This window comes from Balaenoptera ricei, chromosome 6 (assembly GCF_028023285.1).
Source record: "Balaenoptera ricei isolate mBalRic1 chromosome 6, mBalRic1.hap2, whole genome shotgun sequence".
Classification (NCBI taxonomy): domain Eukaryota; kingdom Metazoa; phylum Chordata; class Mammalia; order Artiodactyla; family Balaenopteridae; genus Balaenoptera; species Balaenoptera ricei.
This window is the reverse complement of record NC_082644.1, coordinates 111948143-111955280: the sequence shown is the minus strand read 5'-3', so window position 1 is coordinate 111955280 and position 7138 is coordinate 111948143.

Genomic DNA, 7138 nt, shown 5'->3' with positions numbered 1-7138 from the left:
GAGGAGCCGCCGGCCGCGGGCCCAGCCGCGCGCAATGCTCTCCGAGAGCGCGCCGAGCCCAGCCCCGGCTCTGCAGTCCGCGCCAGCCAAGCGTCCGCGCCTTTTCTACAGCCGCGCCTGACATCACGTCCTGCCGCCGCGCCATTGGCCGCCCGGCACCCCGGGCCCTGGCAGCGCGTGCTCCGGGAAGGCGGGAGACCCGAGAGGGAGGGGAGCAGCAAGAGGAGGAGAGGAGCGACGAGATGGTGGGAGCTGGTGGGCGAGGCTGGAGGGCGGGGGCGGGAGGGAGGAGGGAGAGCGCGGGGTTTAGAGTTTTAAGCTACAAACAGTTTCCTGCGATTGCTTCGGGAAGGAAATTTAAAACCTCTTTCCCCGCCGTCTCCATCCTATGAAAGCGAAGCCGCCAGAGGATGCTTGAGGAGGTCTCACTCTGGTCTCCCCTCTGCCCGGAGCCGCCCCTCGGGCACCGGCTGGGGAGGCCTGGGAAGGCAGGCCTTGGAGCAGAGCTGGGAGAGCCTTCGGCCGCTTCCCGCCGAGTTCTGCCTTCGGCCCAGGCTCCGCGCCGCGGGCTGCGGACTGCCGCGCAGGACTCCCGCGGACCCGGCTGAGCCAGAGAGGCAAGAACCGGTGGGAGCTGTGGCTCCCGGGGAGTGGGGCCAGTCAGCTTATCCTCCCTTCAAGTGAGCTAGGGCCCAATTAATGGTCCAGCGTGCAGCTCCTCACTCTTCCCGGTCTCTCTCCAGCCTGGAAGAGTGGGTGCGAGCATGGCTGTAGGAACTAGGAAAGGCATGGGTTCGGATCCTAGTTCTGCCATTTACTTGCAGTGTAACCTTAGGCAAGTGACTTAACTTCCCTAAGCCTGTTTCTCATCTTTTAAGTGAGGGACAGGAAAGCCCTCTCCACTTGGATGTGACGAGTGAAAGAGATCACGGATGTAAAATGCCTGGAACACAGTAGGCACTAAGCAAATTCTTTCATCACTTCCTTTTCCCTCTCCTCCTCCCTTTAAAAACTTTCCCACTCCGAGCTACATTAGGCATCAGTGAGGTTCTTAAAAACCATTGGCCCATTCTCTGTCCGCTGGGTGCCTCATGCCACAGACCCAGTTACTGAAGGGCATCCATCCTGCCGCCTGGCAGCACCACTTCTCCACCAACCTGGCCTGCGGCATAAATCCCAACTGCCACCCCAACCCCCAGACTTCAGGCTCAACCAAGAATCTCTTGGGAGAGATATCCGGGTGTGTGGTGAAGCGGGATTTAGGAAATAAAAGGTGATTGTAGAGAAAAACTGAATGAGCTAGTCAGTTATAGAGTCCCATCTCCTGGCTCTGCTTTGGAGGCGGGTTAGTGTGAAGTGACTTGATTGCCAACAGGAGGTAAGGGGCTAGCCAGGATCTGTGTAGTTTATCTTACAGGGCATAGAATTGAGGCAGCACAAAATCATACTTTACACAAATCTTATATAAGTTTCAGACATAAATATACGTGTGCTTATAATGCCCAAGCACAGTCATGCTCATGTGTGCAAATGCACACATTCATCTTTGTTGGCAAAAACACGGCCAGCAGAAATGTAGAGCTAGCACGTGCACTTCAAGTATAAGTGTACAGTGCCAGGCAGGAGGGTGCATCTATAAACTGGAAAATTGCACAGTTATATGGAGGCAACTCTACCTAGATCCCTGCGAAAGATCCTCCAAGGCCACACGATTCTCTGAGGCCATGTTTTGCATATTTGCAAAACTCTTGAAGTTACAAGTGTGTCTGTTCATGCTGCACATGCACAGATGCCCCAAGGCGAGGCAAGGAAAGGACCATAATCCCAAAGGCGCGCGTGCGCGAGTGTTCACACAGACGTGTGCTCTGGCGCCTGCACACGGCCAGCGCCCAGGCACACGGATGCCTACCTGCATACACAAGCATGTTTTACTGACCCATCTGGGGTACTTTCTTTCAAAGAAAGTAGGGAGTGAAAATCTAATCTGGGAGTCAGTGGGGTTCATTGGGAGGTCGCCCAACCGGTAGGAAAAAAATTGCAACAACGCTGGAGCGTTTGTCCTTGGTGCAGCTCTGCGCCCAGGCTGGTGGTTGCAATACGTTTTCGAAAACTCGAGGGGCTTTCTTAGGAGCTGCGGGGCGGGGGGAGGAGCCCTCGGTAACTCTTGCCGCGGGCTTCCCAAGAAACGTGGAAACATACCCTGCGTCTCTTCACTTCCCCCGTATCTGTAAGCGCACGCTTTCTTCGACACCTCACTGACCAGCAGCCCACACCCATCGCTGACCTACCCCAAATTCCCTGGCCGTCAGGATTCCCGCCAGGAGCGCCCGCCTATTTATCCCTCCGTGGCAGGCTGGGACGGGCTCCGGTCTGCAAAAGGCTCAAGCCCATTTCCCGCCACGGGATCTGGGGACCCCCTCCCCGGCCCCGGGTTCAGAGGCTGGTAACTTTGCTAATCTCCCCCAGCGGCGGGGGGACGTCGTACAACCGCTGAGCCCTGTCCGCGGAGACTAAACAAGGAGAGGAACAGGCTGTAAACACACACCCTGACACGTGAGTGACATTTACGCGGTGCGAGAAGCCGCAGCCGAGGGGATGGCAGGGGGTGGGGGGCGCAGGCAACCGCGGGTAAATGGAACCTTCTGGGGCGCCAGAAACAGCGGCCCCTCGACGCCCCTCCCCCAGGTAGGGGAAGAAACTCCCTAGGTCCCTTGAACCTGCCTTTTGTGGGAGGTGACAGGTGAACGGAATTCAGGTCTGGCTACTCTCGCCGCTGCCTACCTCCCCACCATCTGCTTCCTCGCAGACAGACAGACCGGGCGCATAATGAGGTAGCAGCCTCCAGCCGGCCACCGTGACTAACTCAGAACAAAAGCGCTCCCTCCACGCCTCTTCCAACAAAGGGGCCACCAGCCCCGGCGCTCCCCGAAGGCTGCGGGGCTCCCGGCTGCCGGCTGCGGAGCTGCGGGCGCGCAAACTTCCCGGGGCTCCCGGGGCTGCCGGCGCCACAGAGCCGGGGCCGCGGAGGGAGGAAGCACATGCCGCCCAGAGAAAGTGAGGCCGGGCCTGGCGGGGGAAGAGGGGGCGGGAGCCCGGCAGCCGCGGAAGGAGGGTGATTGATCAGTGCGCTGTTCCCGGAGCTCCGTCCCGTTATTAGAGGCGGCCAAAGCAGGGCCACGCAATAACCGCCGAATCGCCAACTAATTGACGCTGCAGGCAACTACTTCATTGTGCGCGCTGGTTTTATGTCTTCATAGCCGGTGATTGACAAGGTGTAATTAGTCATCTCACTCGGTGATAAACATGGGCACCCTCCTCCCGCGGCATCAGGCCGTGTGTACCAGCAGAGGAAGCGATAGTTGACGCTGATATACCATTAAATCAAAATGAAGACGTTCAGAAGTGTGTGTTTGCTGTGACGCTCTGATGGTTTATTTCTCAAATACGGCACCAACAGATTTACTTGATTTGCAAGTTAACTACAACATTAACTGGTTTTATTTATTTTGCCTCTTCTTTCCTTTTCCTAGGCAGGGATGTTGCTCTTGGAGAATGTGAAGACAGTTTGCTTCTTGACAAGCGAGCGAACGGGCGCCCAGATTTTTGCAGCCTCTCGAGTCTCCCCCGAGGGAAATGCAGGCAGAGAAAACGCCTGATTTGGGAGCCACCAGGGAAGGATTCCGCGCAGGGAGAGCCGCCCTCTTTGGCCCCAGACCCGCCTGCCTGGGGACCCCCTTTGGGCACCGCCAATGGATTATCTGAAACACTGAGGATGGTGCTGGGGACTGGGGTGGGGAAAGCCTCTTGGATAATAACTGCAAAGAAGAAAGAGGCAAAGACAACTGTTTCTTCTCTGCCTTGCAGCAGGAAGAACTGTGTTCTTAAAGCTGTTGGCTGCAGTCACAGGGCCAGTTGCCTGCCTCGGTTCCCTGAGTAAAATGTAATGTCTCCTGCTCTCAGGGTTGCACCCTTCAGCAAATTATACTCCTTGTTCGGCTGCGAAGTGGGTCTTGCTTAGGGAACTGTGTGTGTGTGTGTGTGTGTGTGTGTGTGTGTGTGTGTGTGTATGGGGTGTGTGTCCCTCTACAGTGAGGCTGCTACTGGAGGTGCTGATTATTCATTTCAGAAACCTGGTGGTTTAAATCTTTAAAAGGGAGGGAGCACTCCTGGTTGGGCTCCCTAGAACTGCTGTGGTCTGTCTCAACCCTAGTTCTGGTTAGAGAATGGCAAGGACTGAACAAAGCCACCAATATCTGAAAGTTCTCTTCCAGTGTATCACCCATGCCCCCAGGAACCCCCCAGGGGGGTAAGCGCCCTACATTTTCCCCTTCTCTCTAACCTCTGTCTCTCATTTGTACAGCAGAGGAATGGTGATTCCCTGCCACCGCGCAGGAATGTGGGGTTGTGGACCTCTCCAGGAAGAGATGGGGTGAAGCTGAGTCACAAGGATGGCAGAAAAGCCCCATATCTTCAACAAGGACCCCCCTTCCCAGGCCTGGGGGAGGAGGTGAAGGGGGAAGTGTTTTATATTGATGTGAGAGGCTGTCAGTTAGCAGCAAATCAGCTCAGGCATGGCCACCTCTTCATGAAATCAACTCATTGCCTTGGTCACACCTTACAGAAAATCTGCTGGTTACCACTATTGACAATAAAAATTAGTGGGGCCTTAGCTGTTTCGAAGAAGAACCCCGTGTCTGTGGATACATAAGTGGCTTGGCCTGACTCTGGCATGGAGGAGCCCAATTTCTCCTCCTCTTCTCCCTGCAGCGATCTGAACAGTTCCGAAACCGCCTCCCAGAGCGTCAGCTGAGCAGGTTGGGGAACTAACCAGGGCCCTCTCTCTAGGGCCCTGTTAAATGCACTGAACTTAAAATGAAACACGAAGTGTGAATTTCAGGTTTGAACATGATGCATCAGGAAACGTGGAGGTTGGCAGCCCTTTCCTCCCTCCTGCCTTTCGGTAGCAGGTATTAATATTGTATTAAATGTTATGAGAAAGTAAGGGCTGCGGAGAGGAATGTGCTCAGATGCAATTTTGTCAAGGTTTTTATCTGTGATTATGATTCCAGATGTAGAAACTCCCGCAGGAGGGAAATGAGGGGCTGCTGGCGTGTGACATGTGTTTTAAGGTGTTTGGCAGTGTTTCTCAAAGTGGTGACAAAACGTTCAATTTTATTACAGGGAATCGGCAAAAGAAACATGAATATACTAAGTCGGAGATTGTTCATCTCAGCAAAAGGATTTACCATTATTGATTAGGGTGGGGAAAGTTTGTATCTGGGTCTGCTTAAATCACATTGTCAACAATGTAAATCTGTCAGATCAGATTATTCTTAAAGAACAATTGTAACAAAATACACAATAGCCAATTGCATCTCCCCACCTACTAATTTCCATGCAAAGATGTAAACTATTCTGGAAGAAAAAAAAAAAGTATTGCAACAAGATGTCATTTTTTTTTCAACGGGTGTAACTACCACCATTCCTTGAGGGTAATTCGTCTTAATCTAACCCAGAATACAACCCAGTCCTAGAAGAGCCCCAGTCCTAGAATTCTGCCCTTTTTGTTAATCTGGTTGCTTTTTAAATAGAAGCACAACTAACAGCAGTAAATTTCCTCACACTGGGAACCGCATTTTGCTAAGAGGAGAATCAGGAAGAATAGTGTGGAAAAGAAGTGGGGATGGGGGAGGAAGCAGCTGAACTCTTGACTAACTGACAACTCTTGTATTGACATGCATTTGAGACTGGAAAAATTCCTACCACGGTCCTTCTCCATTCAAAGGCATCTCTGCCACCCCTTTCTGACAGCAGGACACCCCTAAACTCTATTTCCAAGCAAGGTTTCCTCATAAACATTTTATGAGCTTCACTTAGACCAATCGACAGGGGTACCCAGCCAGCGCTGACTAGACTGGAGGAGGATTTGGTAAACATTTCCACAGAACAAAAAGAGGAGGTTTTGGCTAAAGATGCTGGACTTGGCTCTCCCCTGAGTCCCCAACCAGAGAATCTCTGCACACTCACAGGATATGGATCGCCCCATACCTAGCACACTCCGTACATCTGTCAGCCCATTTCACGAAGCTCACAAGTATTCAGCCCCAGCCTTTCCTTAATCCAGGCTAAAGAATGTTGATTTTGGTTTCCCAGCCACTGGCACTGTTTTACCATCACAAAAACATACTCGCTCCTAGCACAAATCGCACCTTCTTGGGAAGTAAGAAGGTTCCTCTCCTATGAGGTGATGTAGGACTTGGTACATTTCCGAGGGGAACAGTGAGGTTGCAGGCAGGGGAAAATGCTCAGCGTGGTCACCTTCTCCCACCCTGCACTTTCAGCAGAGCCCTTTCTCTACCCCAGCCCAACTTTCTACTGGCTTGATTAGCAAATCTCTACTGCTATTTGGGGAGCTGGCATTGTCTCCTTAGGTGAGGAGTGAGTCATTTCCCACATAAGCTTCAGCCTTAGCCCAACCTCTTGCCCCCTCCCCCATTTTTATTCTTCCATTAATTAAAACAACTAATGTTCCATCGATTATCTTTGCATGAATGAAAATCGTTACGGGCCCTTGCAGGTATATGGGAAATTCTGTTTGCTTAAGTATTCACACTTTGATTTCCAATAGACTCATTTTCTCAGGCATAAAGAAATTCAAACAAAACAAAACAAAAACAATCTCCTGATACTTTGCAGTAAAGCACGAAGACTAGTAGTAATGAGTTTGTGCCGATCTCTTGCAGGAAGAAATGTTCAGATGGCCCCATTTTAGAACTGAATTATACTATCTGGTAAAGGCTTCTAGACAGTTAAGGAAAACATTGATAGGTCATCAGACCTAGGTTTTGAATTTGTGCTTGTGTTGAATCAGATGAGCTCATCCAAATTTACTTTTAAGCTACCATCAGTCCTCAAAAGTAAAAAGGCAGGGGACAATCAGCTCTATTTGGAATTTCCCAGCTAGTTGGCCATTTCAGCTTGCATCTCCATTTCTGGGGGCTGCCATAATTAGAGCGATCTATTTTGCATTTACTTCTCTTTGCAAGCACTACATTATTCACTCTTTCCTGTGCTTATTAAACAGTGCCACCTGCACCAAATTCAACAAAGCTCTTCCATCAGTCAGCCCAGTAAGGAT